Source organism: Fukomys damarensis, unplaced genomic scaffold (assembly GCF_012274545.1).
Source record: "Fukomys damarensis isolate Sample0158 unplaced genomic scaffold, DMR_v1.0_HiC HiC_scaffold_1, whole genome shotgun sequence".
In the NCBI taxonomy this organism is placed as follows: Eukaryota; Metazoa; Chordata; class Mammalia; order Rodentia; family Bathyergidae; genus Fukomys; species Fukomys damarensis.
Window position 1 is genome coordinate 27021800 of NW_022900913.1, and position 12474 is coordinate 27034273.

Genomic DNA, 12474 nt, shown 5'->3' on the forward strand with positions numbered 1-12474 from the left:
GTTTTTTATTTTTTCTTTGTTTGTACGTTTTTTTTTTTTTTTTTTTTTTTTTTTTTTTTTAATCACAGTGGCTTTGTAGTATAGACCTTTATCTCTCACCATGCACTAAAATAAAATCAAAATGGATTAAACATCTAAATATTAAAACAGAAACACTAAACTAGCTGGAAGAGAGGTTAGGTAAAACTCTTGAAGACATTGGTGTAAGAAAAGATTTTATGAACAAAACCTCAGTTGCCTGTGAACTAGCACAAACAACAAGTGGGATCTCTTCTTACTAAATAGCTTCTGCACAGCAAGAGAAATGACCAACAGTGTGAAGAGACAACCCACACTGTGGGAAAAACAACTTTCACCAGCTCTTACTCAGACAAAGTTCTACTGTCTCGAATATATGAAGAACTTAAAAAAATCAGACCTCCCAAATTTAAAGACCCAATCCAAAAATGGGCATCTGAAATGAACAGGCATTTCTCAGACAAAGAAATAGAAAAAGCAAATAAACATATGAAAAAATGTTCAATGTCACTGGTCATTAGAGAGATGCAAATGAAAACAATGCTGAAATTCCACCTCACCCCAGAAAGAATGGCTGTTATTGTGAAATCAACCAATAACAAATGCTGGCTGAGCCGTAGGGAGAGAGGAACACTGCTCCACTGCTGGTGGGAGTGTAGACTGGTGCAACCACTGTGGTAATCAGTATGGAGATATCTCAAAGTGCTAGGATTGGATGTCCCATTTGACCTAGCTATTCTCTTACTGAGTATCTTCCCAAAGAATTAAAAGAATCATACCACAGTGATATATGTGCACCCATGTTCATAGCAGCACAATTCATGATAGCTAAAACTTGGAAGCAGCCCAATTGCTCATCAACAGGATACCGGATAAAGAAAACATGGTTTTTCTTTTTACAAAGTGGAATACTACTCATCCATAAAGAATGAGAAACTAGAGACATTTATAGCTAAATGGATGCACATTAAGTCGATACTCCTAAGCGAAATAAGCAGGATGCATATGTGTAAATACTGAATAGTTTCTCTAGTGTGAGAAATTGAAAGTGTGAATAAGGACTAAAAGGTATAATAGATCATGTGAAATAGGAAAAAAAGGTGCAAAGGAGAAGGGAAGTGAGGGCTAGAAGAAAAGAAAGAGGGGAATGGAATTAGCATGAGAAAAAGAAAAAATGGAAAGAAAGTCTTTGCAGATAGGGAGGGTTGGAGGGGTTGAAGGGAAGGCAGGGGAATGGGGAAAAATTAAGAACCAAGATGGATTATGTAAAGGAGCAAATTTTCAATGATGAATGTCATTACATTGCATACCTTAAATATACCAATAAAATTAATTAATTAAAAAACCCCAAACCCTTGATGGACAAGTAGACACAATGCAAGTCTTTCCTTAAAGACTGTCACACATATGGTATGCATAAATCATAACTATTCTTCAATAACATGTCACCAGTTGAATATTCCCATTGTATCGGGACTATTTCCATGTTGAGAAATAGCACTAGTAGACCCCCAGAAACTCAACTCTTGCCTTCTCCTGATCTCTGCTAACCTTCCCAATAAGTGCTGTTCTCATGACTTCTAACACTACAGATTAATTTTGCCTACTTTTGAACTCTATGGATAGTAAATAGAATTGCAACTTTTTGGACTGTGTGTGTGTTTGTCTTGTCATTCAGTTTTCACATAATTCATTTTCACTTCATCTCATTCATCTTCATTCATATGTCCATGAATGAATACCATGATTTATATATTCATTCTACTGTTGGTGGATATTTGAGTTGCTTCTAGGTTTTGGCAAATTTTGGGATATTCTAAGGTTGATGAAGACAAATGATAGGGAAATGATCAGGAAACCCTGCACTCCTAATAATCTATACCAACTTCAGCTACCCACTATGAAAGATTAGCACGCTACTGGTCATGCCTCCTGATTAATTACCTAAATTAAACTTTTAGTGCCTTTCTTATCCTAAAAATGCAGAAAGTCTCAATTCTTGCAAATGAATTTTGTGTACATTCACCACTGTTTTAAGGGTCAGGTCATTCCTTAGGTGCTCCATTTGGGGTTCTCTGCTCGTGGGATTGCCTTATCTGCTATGCTCCACCTGGGTCTCATATGGCCTGAGACTGCAATGACAGGTGAGAACCCCATATGTGTCCTTTCATTTCTAGGAGTCTGATTTTTTTCCCAATAGAGAATTTCAACTTTTGACTTGGAAAACATAGGACATAATGTGCTCAGGGTGGGGAGAGAAGCAGGAGGGAGCAGCTAGCTATCCCATACTAGGCTAAAGGTGAAGATGGTTGTATACAAGCTCTAAAGTTAATGGTCAGTGACTGGGGAATGAATAAGAGAATCAGTGAAGCCTCAAAGGTGAAAAAACTGCATAAGACATTAAGATATATATGACAGTCAATTGTGAAGTATCTCATTGACTGGATTAGGAACCATCTAGCAGATTAGTAAAGTGGGTATGTCTGAGAGTGTTTCAAGGGATGCTTGATATGTAGGCCAACAAATTGAGGGGGAAGACCCACTCTCAGTTTGGCACCAACCAATTGCAGTGTAGCCTGGATGGAATAAAAGGTAAAGATGAAGGAGGTGGGTGCACTTTTTTAAAAAGGCTCTAGTCTTCTTGATAGGTATGTCTTTTTCTTCCATCACCTGTGGCTACCAGACTCTGGCTTTTTCAGTCTTTGAATGCAGACTTATATAGTGAGTCCACAGAGACACCAGGTCTTTGGTCTTAGATTGGTGTTGTGTCCTTGATCCTTCTTGCTCTGTAGCAGCTACTACACCTTCCAACTTTACAACATGCGGGCAACCATTATGGACTCTCTACCTTCTAAGACTCTCTACATAGTAAGTTCCCTTCCATAATTATACATCATTTTTTCCCTTTTGATTCTGTTCCTCCAGACAACTTTAACAAGTGTAACTGTAACTAACACACAGTGGAACAGGACATCTGTGTGCAGCAGAAGAGGGCCTACACTGTGATAAAAAGTAACACTTAGAGCCAGTGTACTCTGTAATTTTTGACAAGAGAATCTGAACTGATTTTAAGGAGAATATGGCAGCTGCTCTTCTGGGCAGAATTGGAAAGTTGGTGACTTAGTATCAAGTAGCCCTAGCCTGAAGAAGGACAGATGAAGCTTCTAGCTCTTCCTGCCCAGCTGGTAATTAGCTTTGTGCACATGTATGCCCTCAGCTGTTAGGGCTTCCTTGCTTTTGGCTCTGGTGACTTATTTACACATGCATTTGTGGGTGTTCACAGGCTGATCTTTGCTTATGTGATTGCCCATTATTGTGTTTCATCTCTGCAATTATGAAGTTTACATTTTGCTGCTTCTTGGGCAGATTTCCCTCCTATTCCTTGTTTTGAAATACCATTTGGTGGAAAACATGTGGAATTTTCCACAAGGGAATTATTTCTATATAAAATATTCATCATATTCAAATCTGACAGTTTCATAATGACATTATGGCTGTGTGAAAGTCACTAGATAGTATGGAGACTGCTTTAAAATGCCTACCTCTGGTTTTAGAGAACCTACCTCTCATCACCCATAAAGCTCAAAGATCCGTCAGGGGGAAATTTGTGTTCAGTGAGGATGCCCAGAAGAGGAGGTGCACACAGTGCAATATGATGGCTGCTTTTTGCAAAAGTAGATGATTAGCAGAGAGAATCATCCAAACAGGAGTGGCTCAGGGTTTGTGCCACACAGGGGACTTACATAGAAAGATTTGGCTTTGAATTTAATTTGTGTAAATTACTGCACTGTAGTGTATTTGCCTGTAGTGTATGTCCTCCCAAACTGGAGTCAGTTTAATTAAACAAATGCTGAGTGCTTATGTCAGCCGGAGGTCACTCCTAAACTCTATTAAATGAACTCTTCTCACTCTCCACATCATCTTAGCAACAGTGAGATTTCTTTTTGCTTAGCCTTTTTGGCTTAAAGGCAAGAATAGGAGCTAGGTCTAAAGTGCACACTTTGGACAGATGGCTGCCTGAATTTTCAGAGGAACTCATCCCTCATGAGTTCATCAATCAGTAAATAACAATTATGAAGCACCTGTACATGTACATTGTGTTTTCCAGTTTACAGAGCTGCTCCACACACACCAGTGGTTTCCAATCCCCATTCATATTACAAGCAAGGACATTTTAAGGGTCCATTCCTACTCCATGTCCATAGCAATTCTCATTTTCTTGGCCTTTCCTATCCACAGGTTCTGCATCTGTGGCCTGACTATCAACCCCAGACTGAATATATTTGGAAAAAAAGTTGCACCTGTACTGAATATGTACACACATATTTTGGTCATTATTTTCTAGACAGTATATAGCATGAGCTACTTATCTAGCATTTACTTTGTATTAGGTGTTACAAGTAGTCTAGAAATGAAGTACAGAGGAAGACAGTGTAGGTTATAGGTAAATACTGTGGCATTTTATAGAAGAGAGGTTTTGTATCCGCAGGGGTCCCCTAGGGATATCAGTGGACTACTCCAAGTGGGTCAGAGTTGGGCTGACTGGGACATGGTCATTACAAAGGCTCTCTAGATGGTCCTAACATGTAGCCAGGTTTGAGATCCACTGATCAACATCATGGTTCACACAATACTTCAAATAGGAGGCCCTACTGATAGGAGGAGAAACTGAGGCTCAGAAAGGCAACCTTCTCAGCCACCATTCCCTACAGCAGCAGTATAGATCCAGACTTGGGACCCTGAGTCATGCTTCAAATTAGCAAAATCAAAGATAAAGGTAAAATTATAACACTTTTATTTTTTCATGGTGATCTGCAGCTTATAAAGCAATGACACATCATTATCACATTTTATTTTTATAATAATTCTGGGCAGAGGGCAAGACAGCTATTGTTATAAATACATTATTGCTCCCATTTCACACTCAAGGAAAATGAATCTCAAAGGAGTAAATGGCTGAAACTAGCAACTTACTATAAAAGCCTCCAGTGTTGTTAGAACTGTGGTAATAAAATCAGCCAGGCTTTATAAAGTTCACACTTAATGCCAGGCACTATCTTGTCAGCTTGCTTTACCCTGAACACAGTCTAAGTCCAGATGTAGGTATTATTACTCTCATCATACAGGTGAGAATGCTGAGGCCCAGAGAGGATCTGGGAGTTGTCTAGCATCATACTATATGGAGAGAGAGGAAATCAGCAGTTGAGTTCTGGGGTCTATGTTGACCATATGTTTTCCACTTCAACTGGCTACAAAGGATAAATGGCCCTTACCTTCAAAGAGCCCCAGGAGTACAAAAACCCACCTGGCCATGGGGAATGGGGTCATAAGAAGACTTTGGGGTCATAAGTGGGAGGATCTTGGGGCCAGAGATTGATTCTGAATACTCAGAGTCAGCCCTTCTAATATTGGGATAACTGGGCACATTCTGCTACCCAATGGTGGCTGTAATGTCGAGTGGCCCTCCATTAGCAATCAGTATTCCTGGGTTATTGTTTCTAGTATGTTCTGACTGCTACTTGCTCACCTCAGATTTAATGACTCAAAATCTTTGAAGGGTGGAACTCAAGTAGGGGCATTTTTTATGAGTAACTAGGTGATTCTCACTCAAGCTGAAGTGTAAGAGCCCCAGCTGGAACTGAAAAGAATGGAGAAAGAAAATGCCAGTGGAGGAAGGAGAGTAGCTGCTTTTCCACAGGAAACACATTTAGAATTTGCATGGAAACAGTAAGCCTGTGAGTTGATTAGATTCTCATGTCCAACTATTTTCTTCCTCTCAGTCAGACAGGACATATAGGACATACTCACGAATCTTGTTGGCAGTGTGGGGAAACAGGTCAAGTTCCTCTCACTCCATGTACCACTCACTAGCTGTGTTACCTTGGATCATTCATGAGCCTCTCATCTCAATGTTCTCATCTATAAGAGGGAATGATATTAGTATCTTTACATCGGGCTTGTTGTGAGGGGAAACTAATTAATTAAGCAGTGTCTGGCATGAAGTACTATGACCACCTGCCTAATGCGAGAATCTTTGGAACACTGAGGATGGGTTCTATGTACATCTTGGAAAGTTGACAATTCTAAGAAAAGGTTCTCAAGAATGTTTCAGAAGCACTTTTCCTCTCTAATTCCTGCTTTTCACTATCACTTCAGTCAGGATACTGGAAGTCCCATGACAGCAATAGTTAAAACATGTAGGGTAGAGAATTTGTTCTCCTTTTTTCTCTGTCCATGTAATTTCAGTTCATTGTCTCTGTTATAATTTGATAGGTGAAGTGGTTGTGATTCTGAAAGTGGGAAGGAATGATAGACTTCTAGTATAGTTTTAATCTTTCACATATTCTCTCTCTTTCCCATTGACCAAAGAGAGATGAAGTTGAGGGATTCAAGGTCCTAACACCTCAGTGCAGTCAATAGATGGGAGGCATTGAGTTTCATTCTGACATCCATTGGCCCAGGACATGAACGAGTTTTTGTTCAGCTTTGAAATCTGAGGTTAGGTGATGTAATGGCTAGTCTTACTTAGCCTGACACTTCTAGGGCCAGTCCAGAGACAATCAACACAACCTAGTTTAGTTGGTAACTACTGCATCGATTCTCTGCGACTATAAGAGGCACAACAGAGTCCTGGGGAGTATATGCCCATCCATTGAGTGTTCTGTAAAGTATAGCTAAAGTTCTATGCACATAGTCTTTTCACCCTGACACTTACCTGCCAAAGCCCCTGAATTCCTAACATCTGAGCCCCTTCTTTGACTAATGAATGGCAATGCCCAAAACCTACACACCCTATAAGAGAATAAAAGCTTAATTTATGAATACCAATTTGTTTATGAGATAGACTTACTGGTACTTCTCTTGAAAGGGTCTGGAGTGGAACTCAGGTCAGGTGAATTTGGGTTATAATGGAGACACCAAAGTGATTTGGATTAAGCTCTAAATCTGCACTAATATGGCAAACCACTAGCCACATGTAGTAATTTAACTATAAGTCAGTTGAAATCAAATAATATTAAAGCTTTAGTTCTTTAGTCACACTAGGTACATTTCAACAGTTACAAATGGCTAATAGCTTCCATATAAGACAAAGCAGATCTAGAACATTTCCATCCTCACGGAAAGTTTTGTTAAACTGGAAGTGGTGGTCACACCCATAATCCCAGTTTTGGGAGGCTTAGGCAAGAGGATCTCAAGTTCATGGCCAGTCTGGGGAATTTAGGGAGACCTATCCCAAAATAAAAGGGGTTAGGGATGTAACTCAGTGGTAGAAAACTCCTGGGTTTCATCTCCAATAACACAAAAGAAAAGTTGGATAGCACTCCTCTAAGCTGAGTTGGTCCTACCAATGGGGAGCTCTAGAAAATAGAGGCAGCCCTGCATCACAGGAGTAGAGAAGAGAAGGAAGAGAACAGAATACCATAGGGAAGTTGAAAGAGGACCACAGACAAACTGCTTTTCCAAGAACCCAGCCCTAAAATGAAGCTCTTGAAAATAAAATGAAACGACTTTGAGGCCATTTTCTCCATTGTCTGACACCTGGATTCTGTGGGATCTTTGTGAAGCAAAGCTTCTGCGTTCTGAGAGAAGAAGGACTCAGCACATCACTGACACACAGAAGTAGCACTCTGGTGGCACCAGGCAGCTGAACAGTATTCAAGAGATTACTCAGAACTGTGAGTTTCCAAATCAGAAAACATTTAAGAGAAAAGGAGCATCTTCTTCTGGAACTTGACCTCCACACAGTCTAAAGAGCATGGAAAGATTTTAGGGCAACTGTCTCCTTTCATGATGACACTGTCATTCATTATGGTGACAGAGGCTTGTACTTGCATAGCATTTTGCAGACATATAGAAGACTTTTAAAACAATCATTCATTTCATCCTCACAACAGTTGGCTAGGGGAAGAAAAGCAGACATGACTCTCACCACTTGATGTAAAATGTAACTTGTGCTAAGAAAGAGGAAGACATGCCAAAGTTGATGTGGCTGTAATGTAAAAACTAGCTCTAGAAACTACCTATTTCCTGATGTAAAAGATAGAAGGATGACAATACTTCCCTGGCTTCCAGAAGGCTCAATTGCAGTAAGAGAAACTTGAACCTACCAGTGGATTTTGTTTTCCAGAAAAGTATCCAGGACAGTAGATTAACATTGCTCATTCAGAGGACTTTCCATAGTCTGTGGCAAAAATATTTAATGGCTTACTCTCAGATATGAAAGAATGGCTTGCAATGTAGGGGAGTCATTTAACATACTTGGTTATATAGGAGATCAGATTCTATATTTTCCTTTGACATAGCATGCACACAAATAAAAAGATCTGCAGAATAATTATTGGAGATTACACTAAATCAGCCACTCTCCAAATGGGGGGGGATCAAAGGATAGTCAAACAAACAAAGATTAAATTATCACTTTAATTGTACCCAATAAAGCAATAACCTGAAACACAAACTCTTTTCCTTCCCTTTATAGCAACATCATGATACTTCTCTGACAACATCCACCTTTCCCTACCTCTAAGCCAATAGATTTGAAATTTCACCCACTGAACTATCCCTGTTAAATTTTTGTGAATCCCACCTACCCAGTGAAAGGGAACCCTACTAGAGTGGTTTGCTGATGGGAGCTTTACTTCCTCCCAGGGCTGAAAGAGCAAAACTACAATTCCCTCCACCACCATCCTCCTATATCCCCAAGCTTCAGTTAGGATGCTTTGAACTATTAATTGATAGCATTTCATGGCTAAAAGTAGACTCAATACTGGATATGTAATGCTCACCTAAAAGAAATCCTGAGAAAACCAGTTCCAGTTTGATTTAGCAGTTCATAATCTCTCAAAGGAGCTAAGCTCTTTCTCCTCTCTTTTCACTAGGAGGGAAATCTTTACCAGCAGCCCCAGGAAACTCCTGCCACATCTGAGTGGCTAGGACTAAGTGGGATGGACACACACTAATCACAGAAAAGGTGAATGAGGGTACCATGATTATTAGCTTAGTCTGACATTTCTTCATGCTCTGGGGCCGGACACTTGATGTTTGACAAAACTGGACTCCAAACAAAAACAATGGGAAAAGTTGTGTTTGGAGAAGCAACCAGCAGTGTCTGCCAGACCCAGTTATACATAGAACCCAAAGGGCTCTCTACTACACAGCTGAGCCAGCCCAAAGTAGACCCCCTCACTTCTTTGGGTCAAATCTGCACACTACTGCCTTTTGTGGCACCTGTGGAGCTTGCTCTTACTACTTGGGTCATTTATGCTTAATTGTTTTACTAGATGTTCTCTTCACTAGATTGTAAGAACTAGAAGGTTATTTTAGCACAATATGCTATTCTCACGGCCTGCTCATGGTTGTTGCATCAAAGGAAGGAGAAAGGAAGGAAGAAAAGAAGATAGGCAGGGAGGGAGGAAGAAAGAAAGGAAGGACATTCCAGCTACTAAACAGGCCAAGCCTGTGGTTTTCTGAAATGCAGTCAAAGGCCCTGGATGCCCCCACTCCCATTCTCACTCAACGAGTCTGCTCTGGGACTATTCACTTCCCCATTTCCAGACCTGCCTAAATAAGGACCATGGCCATTACCTCTCTGATTGGACAGGTGGCTTTTTTTTCCTAAGGGAAGCTGAATAAAATGGAAAAAAGAAAAAAGTGAGCATGAGCCAGTAAGACAGATAAACAATTATCTTGCTAGATAAGTAGCCCAGATGTTTTGAATGAAGAAGCAAGTTTGAAAGAACATCTTGTACGAGGGTGATAAAGAATGACTCAGACAGGTAGAGACAGGATGTGCTTGTACAAAATGGAGCTCAGAGAAAGGAGAAAGGGGACTTCAGGTCTGGTACTAGCATTTACAAAGGAGGAGAGATGCTCAGACTTCCTTTGTTCTAGACTTTCTGGAGCTCTTTCTCTCTTTATCACCCTTAGAATTTCCAGATTTTCTTAATTTGCATAATAAAGATCAACAAAAGCCAAGAGACCTGAGTGAAACAAGCACCCCACTTCTCAGAGAGAACCCCATTGAGCTTATTAAACTATTCAGTAATAAGTTGGGACAATTCTAAAAAGGAGTTTCTTCATGACATTGCTTTTACCCACTTGTCAAAAGCTGAAAGCCAAATAACGGTTGGTTGTCCCTGGATATTTTTAATAACCCTCAGAGGAGGTAGTGAGGGAATTCAGAGAAGTGAGAGCAGTTTGTGAAAACAAGTAAGCAGACTGTAGGACTTCAAGGACTGTTGGAATCATTCCCTGAGGGCCAAATACTCACTCAGCTTTTCACAGTGACAAGCATATGGCAGTATGCTGTCAATCACTGGTGAACATTTGCCACAAACATATGAGTAATTTCAATATTGTCTTTAGTGGGGACCATTTCCATGTATTTGCACCACTAAAGACCAGGTTCTCATAGGGAGTTGTTCTTGTGGTGTTAACATTTTTATTGATATTTTTTCCCTAAACTACAAAAGTAATAACATGTTCCTACATTTAATTATTTTAGTAATGGTTTATTTTAATTTATTGTGCAAGTGGTGTTTTAAAGTTTTAGAATCATCTTTCCAGACAACAAAACTACTCCTAAGATATTGGTGCATAGGTACTTTCAGTTTGTCTTTATATATATTAGGATCAAACACATCAGTTTTCAGTGCCCAAATCTTACTGTTTCCATATTTCTATACTATTAAAACTTTTATACTATTTTAAAAGGAAAAATAATATTTTTGTATGCCTATTCCCTGATCTAATTAAATAATCCTTCATGATTTGATATTTAGATTTTCACCAACATTTTATATTTATAAATAGCACCAAGGGGGATCTTTTCATTGAGAAATATACTTGTTCATGTATATTCATTTGAAAAAATTTTTGGAATTGTGTTTTATGATTCAAGTTGTCTCTAACAATCTTAAGGTTTTGAATATATATTGAGAAATGTTACATAAACTTAAAAAAACAAGGTGTTGGTCCTACCTTACTATCCAGTAGCCAGAAGTATTTAAAAATACACCACCTTTAAATCTCCCAGAGTTGAGAAAGGAATGAAATGAAATATTTTCTATGAAAATAAGTTTGAATGCTAAAAATTCTATTAAAATACATGTTGCTATTATTATTAATTTTTAAGCCACCCATGATGAAGAGGGCATTACATATTTGATGAAATATCTCAATGATGAACAGCACCTTAAGAGTGCAAAATCCACATCATCGCCCTGGCTTGGACTCAGAGCCCTCTCTCCTGTGCAGCCTCCTCTGAAGCTGCGCCATTTCCAGTGGGCACCACTGACTGGCTCAGACACAGTGGCAGGAGGGTAGCTGTGGGGGTGCTGCTGAGCACCGTTGCCCACCCCCCACCCGGTATTAGATCCCCTGACTGAGCCAGTCCTAGGATTCACTCTGCAGAGGCGTGGCGGGCTATAAAGGGTGGTGATTTATCCTATTATGTTTCTGATTGTATCAATAAGGATAAAAGATAGGGATTGATTTGATGAATTGTTTTCTCAATTATGAAAATGAGAATGTCTATAAATCATTAGAGAATCAAAGGCTGGGAAGCAACAATATCAAGAAGATTTAATAACCCAGAGTTTGAATCAAGGTCAACCCAACAGCAAAAATAAAGATGAGAAAACACTTAAGCAAGCTACAAAGACAGACTTTCAGTCCACCAATGGCAAACAGTAGGGCAAAAGATGAAACATCAGATAGTGAACCTCCAGGATACTCAGAAGTCACAGCACAGGAAGTATCAAAAATGATCAATGAAGCTCTAGAAAAATTCAAAACAGAAATAATTTCCCAGGTAACCATAGAGATGGTGAGCAAAATGAAAGACATGATTTGAGACTCCAGAACAGAACTGAAAAAAAAAAAAGATGCGCTTAGGAACATAATAGAAACCATGGAGGCCCAGAATAAGAAAGAAATGGAAACAATGAACACCCAACATAGGAAAGAAATGGAATCCATTGAACAATTTCAAACAGAAATCCAGGAGATTAAAAACTCTATTGAAAGTGTATGCAACAGAATAAAAGATTGCAAAGATAGAATCTCAGATGTAGAAGATAGGATAGCAGACAGTGACCATGAAAAGAGAGGTCTCTTAAAAACAGGGAGCATGAGAAATCTATCCAACAACTCCTAGATGATGCAAAGAAGAATAACATAAGACTGATAGGAATTCATGAAGTACCAGGAAAAAATGCAAATGACTTAAAAAAGCTGTTTAAAGAATTAATGACAGAAAACTTCCCAAACAGAGGGGAAGAATTAGACATACAGATAAGCGAGGCATATAGGACCCCAACTAGCCACGATCAAAAAAATTCTACACCTAGACATATAATAATCAAGATCCCAGAAACCCAACAGAAGAACAAAATACTACAAGCAGTAGAGAAAAGAAGCAAATCACATGCAAAGGAAAGCCCACCAGAATCACAG

At 39.3% G+C, this 12474-nt stretch overlaps 1 protein-coding gene across 9 annotated transcripts in view; it reads right to left on the reverse strand.

Annotated features, from left to right (window-relative positions):
- Prlr (prolactin receptor) overlaps window positions 1-12474 on the reverse strand; it is a 163213-nt gene that overhangs the window by 24547 nt on the left and 126192 nt on the right. For 2 of the 9 annotated variants that reach the window (XM_033759135.1, XM_033759121.1), the window contains exon 3: window positions 5827-5937. The exons of the other annotated variants lie outside the window; for them this stretch is intronic. The gene's annotated coding sequence lies outside the window, so the exon portion shown is untranslated. The remainder of the gene's footprint in view (window positions 1-5826; window positions 5938-12474) is intronic. 9 annotated transcript variants of the gene reach the window in all.